General features: G+C 44.3%; 1 pseudogene; it reads right to left on the bottom strand.

Moving 5' to 3' along the window:
- Positions 1 to 635: 635 nt before the first annotated feature.
- Positions 636 to 1,788, bottom strand: LOC132497240 (NADH dehydrogenase [ubiquinone] 1 beta subcomplex subunit 9-like; annotated as a pseudogene).
- Between the last annotated feature and the right edge of the window lie 8,110 nt (positions 1,789 to 9,898).

Here is a 9,898-nt window from a genome sequence, read left to right as displayed (position 1 = left end):
TGAATTGTATGATATATGAATTATATCTCAATACAGCTATTATTAAAAATAAAGGCATAACTTGAACAGATATGTATACATACACATTCATAGCAACATTATTCACAATAGCCAAAAGGTTAAAGCAACCCAAGTGTCCACTGATGGATGAATGGATAAACAAAGTGTGGTATATACATACAATGGAATATTATTCAGCCTTAAAAAGGAAGAAAATTCTGACACCTGCTACAACATGAATGAACCTCAAAGACATTATGCTTAGTGAAATAAAAGCCAGTCACAAGATGATAAATACTAAATGATTCTACTTATATGAGGTACCTAGAGTAGTTAAATTCATAGAAACGAAGCAGAATGGTGGTTGCCGGGGGTGGTGGGAGGGGTGAATGGGAAGATACTGCTTACTGCATACAGAGTTTCAGTTGGGGAAGATGTAAAAGCTCTGGAGATGGATGGTGGTGGTGGCTGTACAGCAGTGTGAATGTACTTGATGCCACTGAACTGGATACTTAAAATGGTAAAATGGTAAAATTTCCCCCTATCTAGTTACTTTCATGAGACCAGATGTATGTATGTTCTGTAACTTATTTCCTTGCAAGTGCGAATGGTAAGGGATCTTCCTCTCTCTTTCTCTACATGGGCTGCTCCCAGGGTCTGGTCACAATATGCCACCACAGTGGGGGCAAGTCACCCTCCTTTCAGGCAGGGAGCAAAGCTTCAGTCTAAAGACCACCAAGCGGGTGTCCCCCTGTAGCCACTTAACCTCTCACTCCCAGCTTTCCCTCTGCAGTTTCTTCCAACTGTTCTCTCTCGGCAAAGAAATTAGGATACATTGCCTTCTCAAAAGGATGCCAGTCATCTAAGCACCATGCAGGAACCTTGTAACACTCATATCTCTCCTAAGAGGTGTCCCCACTAGAGTCAGGGAAGATCAACAGCCGTGGACACTGATTGTGGCAGAATTCTTCCTCTACCTCCTTCAGCAGCTGGGCGACCTTTACCAAATCCTTTCATTCTTATGTTCTTCAAATGGGGCTTTTATCAAACAAGTACAGGACCAATGTTTGTCCCTGTGATGCACCCTAACTCAAGGTAGCACAGCACCTGCTTATAAAGCTGCAACACCTCCTGCTGGTGGGTCAGGTGGGCCAGAGCTCCATGGTGGCCCACTCACCTCTGGGGGCCACCAGGGCTCCCTAAAATGGTAAATCCTATGTTATGTATATTTTACCACAATTTAAAAAAATAAAAGCATAATAGCTCTTACCTCATAGGGTCATTGTGAAGGTTAAATGAGATGAATTTTGGCTAATGGAATAGCTAAAGTAAACAACATCATTTATGAACCAGGCCTGGAGAGTGGGGTTCGGGATGGGTGAGGGACACAAACTTTCTACTTTAATTTATTTATCTATTGTTTAGATCTTTAAACTGGTATATATATATTTTTAACTGGTATATTTTTATAATTCAAAAAGTAAAGCAGTAAAGAGCTACTTATTCCTGTGTTACTGATTTATTGAAACTTAGTGTCCACACACAAAAGTGCATGAGGATTGAGAACCACATTCTCTTCTTGGCTTATGTTTGACCTTCTGTGTTTGTGTTTTTATGTGTAACTTTTTCCAGACCTCCTCAGCTTTGCTTACCTTTCTCCCCCACTGCCGTTCAATTTACTTAAGTCTATTAGTCACAAAATTTTAAACCTCCCAGTCGTAGCCCTGGATCCTCCCCATCTTGCTCCAAGAAAGACCCCAGACCCCACACAGAGGGGCTCCTGCTCATTCCTAGCCAGTGTCCTCTGAACTCCTCTTCCCCATTTTTACCTCCTTCCCTATAGCAAAACCCTCCCTGAGATCTAATTTAAAGTCTCTCACCTTGCAAACTGAAAGGTCTGCCTTTCAAGGAGGCCAGAGATGGCTGGGAGCCTGGCCGGAAGTCAGTTTCCTGGGTGGGAGAACACTGGCGGAAATCCAGACGGCTGACGTCACCTGGTCCAGATGGCGGAAGCCATTGCCCAATCAGAGGGAATTGATGCCAGCAACACACTTCTCTATGACTCTCGTACTCAGTTCAGAAAAGCATTTTCCTCGACAGGAGGCAGTTGGGTAGGAGTGGAAAATGCCCTGGCCTTTGAACCACATGGCATGTTGACCGGGAGGCTGACCAGGAGGATGGCCGTGGCATCAACTGAGAAATGAACGTGACACCCGACACTAGACTCGGGGTCAGAAGACACAAGTCTGGGTCTCTGCCACCTAAATCCTAACCTTTAACAAATCACTTTGCTTGGTTTTCTTAGCTATGAGTAATAATACCTACTCAGAGAAGCTACTGTTGCATGCTGGAATGAGGTCATTCATGTGAAAGATTTCATAAACTTGAAGCAGAATGCCAATACAATATTCTGCCTCTGTGAGAGCCCTCCAGAGGGCAGTGGACCCGGAGGAGGCAAGATGGAGGGTGATTACAGGCTGATCCTGGAGCCAGGCAGCCTGCACTGGAATGTGCAGCTGGGACACATAACCTCTCTGTGCCCAGTCACCTCATGGTCACAGTGGGGGATGATAAGAATACCATCCTCATCACAGGGTTCTTGGGAGGGTGAAGTAGTTACTCCACTTGGAGCACATAGAACACTGCCTGGCTCGTGGCAGCACTCACTAAGACTTGGCCGGGATGATTATTCCCAAGGCCACCTTGTACACCTGCAGGCCCTAGGCTGGGCATTCAGCCCAATCCCAAGAGATCTCATGAAAAGAGATTCTGGGAATTCCCTGGCGGTCCAGTGGTTAGGACTCCATGTTTTCACTGCCAAGGGCCCAGTTCGGGGAACTAAGATCCTGCAAGCCACGCAGCACAAACCCCGCCCCCCCCAAAAAAAAAAACAGATTCTGCCCCCACCCACAGTCCACACAGCAGGCAGAGCTATTTAGCTAAAATCTGACCATGTCACTTCTCTGCTTAACCACCCAAATCTGCCCCAGTCCCATTCCCACCCCCAGGTAAAGACATCAAACCCCTGTGATAGGCCCTTGCATCCCTCTCCACCCTCTCCTGATGCCCACTGCCTCTCATCAAGGCTCCAGCAACACCAAACTGCCTGTCGTTTCTCACCTCCACCAGCTGGCTCCTGCTGCTCCTCTGCCCAGCATGCTCACCAACCCTGCCTTTGCTAACTCCTAATTACCCTTCAGGACCCTTAGACTCATGTCTCCCAGAAAGCGCTTTCTGACTCCCACTGAGCAGAACCTGGTTCCCCCTTTCCTATATCCCTTGTGGGCACCTCCATCATCGCACAGGCCAAATTGTATCCTAACTGTTCAGGTGACTGCTTCACACCAGACTGGGGGATCCTTGAAGGGAAAGGCCAGCACTGGGTCTTGCGCATCTCGGTAAACTCAGCACGAGCACAGTGCCAGGCACACAGTAGGTGATCAGTAATGATTGAGTGGAAAGACTGATGCGTGGATGACCAGGAACTAATAGAGCCCTAGCTTGTTTTGGCCACGCCGCACGGTTTGTGGGATCTTAGTTCCCTGACGAGGGATTAAACCCAGGCCCTTGGCAGTGAGAGCGTGGAGTCCTAACCACTGGACCTCCAGGGAATTCCCTGTTCAGCTACTTTAACAGATGATGTTATTTGCCTGGAATTGGGATGAGCATCTCAAAACAGATGCAGTTTCCATTTGCCTCAGCCATTGTTTTCCTCAGAATCACCTCTGTCTGTGTCTCAGGCATCCTCTGTACCTCTCTCTTTTCCCTGCTCTTATGCTTTTTTCTCTCCTTCCTTAACACTTTGTTTCTCTTCCTTGCTCTGTGTCATATTTCTATACCCTTTGTTGCTTTGTATCCTTTTCCTTTCATCCTTCTTTTGTGCTTGAGCGGTGGTGGTCTGTTCTCTTGCCTCTTATCAAGGGTTTTAGGTGGTTAGAGTACCCCTGGGTTCAGAAAAAAAGAAGGAGATTTTGAAAGGCAGGAAATCAATCCTTATTACGTGTCCAGAAGTTCCATACATTTTATTTCACATAATCTTATTAATAAACTTATAGTATGGTATATCACCCAAGCAAGCTAGGTTATGCTTCTGTAACAAACAACCTCAGAATCTCAGGGGCTTTATGCAGCAAAGATTTATTTATTACTCCTGCCACTTATCAGTGGGTGGGTTGACTGAGGCTCTGCTCTGAGCCATCATTGTCCTAACATCAGGACCTAGGTTGACAGAGAGCAGTCACTACCTAGAACGTCGCCATATGCCATAGTAGAAGAAAGAGAGAATGCGAAAAAGCACAGCACACACTGGCTTTTAACACTTCCATGTAGAAGAGACACATTTTAATTGGTCAAAATAAGTCACATAGCCATTCCTGGGTTAATTGGTAGGAGTTAAATGAGGTGGCAAAGTACAATCTTCCTAGGTATCTGGAAGGAAAGAGAGACTCAAATATTGGTGAACAGGCCTGATAACCGTGGTAGATATTACTGTTCCCATTTTACAGATGAGGTGGCTGAGGCACAGGAAGCTTATGTAGTTTGTTCAAGGACATGCAGTAAATGTCAGGGGTAGGGGGAGCTGAACCCATGCCTTTTGATTCCTGGGACAGTGCCCTTGCCACTTCACTGGAGTTTTAGGATGCCTAAGCCTTGTCTACCCTTTTCTACCAGGTTTTTGGACTCTGCTGTGAAGACTGGTTTGCTGGTATGCCAGAGGCAAGATGGTAAGAAGCCCAGCTTTGCTCACCATCTTCTGCATCACATCTGGTGGGGGGCGCTGGCGTCTCTCCCCAAGGTGGGGTTTGGGAGGCTTCTAATTTCCAAGGCAAAACCAGGTAGGTCGCAAAACTTGGAGCACAGTCATTAGAAACCTTCTAGACAAAATTATCTGTGGTGATAGAAGTCAGAATAGCAGTTATTTCAGAGGCGGGCAAGAAAGGGGTTTTGCATATTGACTAGATAGATGTTTAAAGGAACCTTCTTGGGTGATACTATCTCGACCTGGATGGTGGTTAAATGGGTGAATACAAACGCAAAAATTTATCAAGCTGTACACTTAAGATTTGTACACTTTGCTATATGTCATTTATATCTCAATAAAAATGAGTAATAAAAAGAAATATTCTTCATCAAAATAAAAATATTTACTGTGCCAAAGATCCTATTAAGAGAATGAAAAGACAAGGTACCGAGTGGGAGAAAATATTTGCAAGTTATGTATTCAACAATGGATATGTATCCAGAATATATAAAGAACTCTCAAAACTCAACAGCAAGTAAACAGACAACCCAATTTAAAAAGTAGGCAAAAGACTTGAAGGGCCACTTCACCAAAGAGGATAAAAGGAAAGCAAGTAAGCATATAAAAAGTTGTTCAACGTTATTGGCCATTAAGGAAATGCAAATTAAAACCAGGATAAGGGACTTCCTTGGTGGCGCAGTGATTAAGAATCCGCCTGCCAACGCAGGGCACACGGGTTCGAGCCCTGGTCCGGGAAGATCACACATGCCACGGAGCAACTAAGCCAATGCACCGCAACTACTGAGACTGCGCTCTAGAGCCCGCGAGTCACAACTACTGAGCCCGCGTGCCACAACTACTGAAGCCCGAGTGCCTAGAGACCGTGCTCCATAGCAAAGAGAAGCCACCACAATGAGAAGCCTGCGCACCGCAACAAACCGTAGCTCCCGCTTGCCGCAACTAGAGAAAGCCCGGCGAGCAGCAACGAAGACCCAACGCAGCCATAAGTAAATAAATAAATAAATATTTTAAAAAAGTAAATGTATTAAAAAAAAAACAGGACGAATTACCACTACAAATCTGTTAGAGTAGCAAAAAAAAATTTTTAATGTTGACAGTGCTACCAAGTGTTGGCAAAAAGGCAGCAAAATGAACTCTCGTTCATTACCGGTGGAATGCAAAATCATCCTCTGGAACATAGTTTGGCAATTTCTTATAAAGTTAATACATTTACTGTACAAGTCAATAATCCCCTAGGTATTTACCTGAGAGAAATAAAAACATGTTCACACAAAAACCTATACACTGTATGCTCATAGCAGCCTGCATTTGTAATTACCAAAAATTAGTTAAAATGGGTAAATGCATTACTTGGCTTATCCGTGCCATGGCACACAACCCAAAAACAAAAAGAAACAAATTATTCATGTAACAGCTTGGATGAATCTCAAAGGCATTATGCTGAGTGAAAAAATCGGGTCTCAAAAAGGTTACATGCTATATGATTCCATTTATGTGACATTTTAAAAAGACAAGCCTAAAGTGACAGAGAATAGATCAAAATAGCAAGAGGTTTGGTGGGGGGGGCGGGAGGGAAGATGTGACTACAGAGGAATAGCACAGGGGAGTCTTGGGGGCAGTAGACCTGTTCTATATCTTGATTGTAGTTGTGATTAGACTCCAAATCCAGGGGCCAAGGAGCCCCATCTGCTTTGTTCACTCCTACACTCTCAGTGCCTGGAACTTAGGTACAAGGTACGTGCTCATGGACACAGTGAAGGAGTGTTCTAGCTCCAGCCCTGATTCATCTTGGCACACTTCACAGGCTAGTCTATATTTAGCTACCTCTCCGGCTGCCTAATGGACATGCCACAGCTGGAAGGCATCACTAGTCCCCCTTCACAACCCAGGCCTGGGTCACAAGATCTCCCTCCTGGAAAGCAGAGTCTCCAGCTGTCCTGTAGTTTGAAATTTGTAGATATTAGCAATCTGATGAGTCATTTTAATTTTTGAAGTACATTTTTATTGTAAAAATAACATTTGTTCAATGTTTAAAAAAAACTGTCTCCAAAAAAAAAAGTAGACCCCACCCTATTTCCCAGAAGCCATAATTGTTACTAGTTCCTTCTCTGTCTATCTAGAAACATTTATGTGTAAATAAGCATGTATATCCCTATATATGTAATAGATATGAATGAATTGATCCACAGCTCTTGGGGCACATGTAATGTCCTGTTTCTGTACGGACTCACTCGTATCAAATCTGGCTTCCACCCTGCCCATCACTGATGGTATTCTAGTGTCTGACAGTTTTCAGACTCCCTCCCTTGGATCAAACAATCAAACAAGGCTTCTGCAGTCCTGAGGAAACAGATGAGAGTCTGTTCCTCTGACCACCTGGTCAGCATTGCCTTGCTCCTCATCCAGGCCTCGGGGGTCCAACAGAAACAGACCACTAGGCTGGCCTGGGCAATTCCTAATCGCCCAAGCATAGCATCGGCAAAGCTAGGAGAGAGGAAAAAAAACCATCAACTTTGGAAATTTGATGTTCAAGAAGAAGAAGAAAGAGGAGGAGGAGATGGAGAGAGCAGGAGGGAATCCAAGTAGTCAGGCTTCTAGGAAAAATCACAAATCTATAGTACATCCTTAAAGCTCGTTTTGGTTTTATGTAGTTCTTTTATTTTTAATTACACTGGGGGGAGGGGCAACATAACATTTTCTGTTTTTCTCTATGGTCTTGATCTGGCCTTACCTGGGGGCAGTTGTTGAAGTTCTGAAAATACCCAGTACAGAGCACCTGGGCGCAGTTCTCACGGATGCTGGCAGCCAATACCATCCGAGAGGCTGCTCTTGAAAAGGCCCAGTTCTCCACATGTCCTGGAGAAACTGGATCCCCTCTTTTTCCTCTGAGTCCCCAGAGGTCCAAGCGCCATCCAAGAGGTAGGTTACTGCCTGCCTCTTCATCCTTCCCTTTCAGACCAGACATCCAGCACCTTCCAAAACCAAGGCCTACGTTGGTGTGGGCTTCCTATAAACCCCCACCCAGTCTGATTCTTACCTTTCTTTCTAAAACACACAAAAAAGCCAAACCACTCAACGGTCAGGAAACCCACAACTTCAAGGACACAAAGTCCTGACTACGCAGAAGAGGAAGAGAAGAATTCCTTTATTCCTTGTTAATTCTCAATAGATTATTCTTACAATAAATTCATAATAAGTGGTTCTGCTATATAACATATTGTTTAAATTTTCTTATTTCTTCAAATATGATGCCTGTTGGGAAAGTTATTGTAGGGAGATCAATTAATAATCATTGACGAAATGTTTCTTGGATGAAGAAACCCATAATGGTCATAGTGTGGGAGATTTAGAGAAAGGAAAAGAGGATTCTTCTGAGAAATTTTAGTCCACTTTAGAAAACAAAATGCATACACTATCTGAGAAACTCTTTGAAGACAATGCAGGCCAGTGGATACTTACGGAGCATCTACTAATAAAAGCTAATATTTGCTGATAGCCTACTAGGTGTCAGGCACCGTACTAGCCCTTGGGATACCACAACCAACCAGATGGAGATGCCTCCTGCCCTGCAGAGCTCAGAAGGACAGACATAAAACATATAGAAACGAGGTGGTAACTCTTAAAAAAGGGAGAGTACAGGCTGCCATAAGAATGCAGAGCCAGAAAACTAAACACAGGATGGGGTATCAGGAAAGACCTCCCTTAGAGACAGACCTTTAAACTGAGACTTGCAAGTGACAAACCAAAATAGAAAGACATCAGGGCTGGGGGAGGGGAAGCTAGTTTATTGCTTAACAGGCAAGGGAGAGCCATGTCCCTCAAGAAATGAGTCCAGTGGGTCTCCCTAAGAAGAAACTGAAAGGCCAAAATATAGATCCAAAAGGAGGAAGCTCACCAATAAAGCAGGAATTGAGTTCTGGTCTCTGGCTCACAAAGGGGGTTGTACACTCTACTATCTTCAGTTCTCAGTTCTCAAAAGAGTAGGTGATTCTCAAAGAGGTCCAAGACAGGTCCTGTGATGCCTCGATGGACTCGAGTCAAAAGGTGGCAAAACCATATCTGCTTATTCTAAAGCTAGATAGATTTCTTCTTACAAAGACCCAATAGCAGTGGGACAGGCAGAGGACGAAAGGAAGGTGATGGAGGGGTTAGATTTGTAAGAGATCTGGACAAGTTTGAGGAACCAAGAGAAATTCAAGTTACAGAAGCATGGGGGCAGAGAGAAGAGTGGGGCTTAGAGGATGCTGGTGAGGTGGACTAATCAAGAAAGACCTGGGTGGCTTCCCTGGTGGTGCAGTGGTTGATAGTCCGCCTGCCAATGCAGGGGACACGGGTTCGTGCCCCGGTCCGGGAAGATCCCACATGCCGTGGAGCAGCTGGGCCTGTGAGCCATGGCCACTGAGCCTGAGCGTCCAGAGCCTGTGCTCCACAACGGGAGAGGCCACAACAGTGAGAGGCCCGTGTACCACAAAAAAAAAAAAAAGAAAGAAAGACCTGGTAGGCCATATGCTATGGACTGAATTGTGCTCCTCAAAATTCATATGTTGAAGCCCTAAACCCCGATGTGACTATATTTGAAGATAGGGTCTCTAGGAAGTAATTAAGATTAAATGAGGTCCTAATGGTGGGACCCTAATCTGATGGGATGGGTGTCCTTATAAAAGATACAAGAGAGCTCTCTCTGCCCATGTGTGCACAGAGAAGAAAGAAGCCATATGAGCACACAGGGAGGTGGTGGCCACCTACAAGTCAAGAGAATATGCCTCAGAATTAGACCTACCTTGCTGGCACCTTGATCTTGGGCTTCCAGCCTCTAGGACTATGAGAAATAAATTTTTGTTGTTTAAGCCACCTAGTCTGTGGTATGTTGTTATGTTGCCTGAGCAGATTAATATACCATATTAAGAATTTTGAACTCAAAAAATAAATAAATAAATAAATAAAAATTAAAAAGAAAGAATTTTGAACTCAACATCAAAAAAAATTTTTTTAATGGGCAGAGAATCCAATAGACATTTTTCCAAAGAAGATAGACAGATGGCCAAGAGGCACATGAATGGATGTTCAACATTGCTGATCAGGGAAATGCATATCAAAACCACAATCACCTCATACCTGTCAGAATAACTATTATCA

Source organism: Mesoplodon densirostris, chromosome 10 (genome assembly GCF_025265405.1).
Source record: "Mesoplodon densirostris isolate mMesDen1 chromosome 10, mMesDen1 primary haplotype, whole genome shotgun sequence".
Taxonomy (NCBI): Eukaryota; Metazoa; Chordata; class Mammalia; order Artiodactyla; family Ziphiidae; genus Mesoplodon; species Mesoplodon densirostris.
This window is presented reverse-complemented; position numbering and strand designations above follow the sequence as displayed.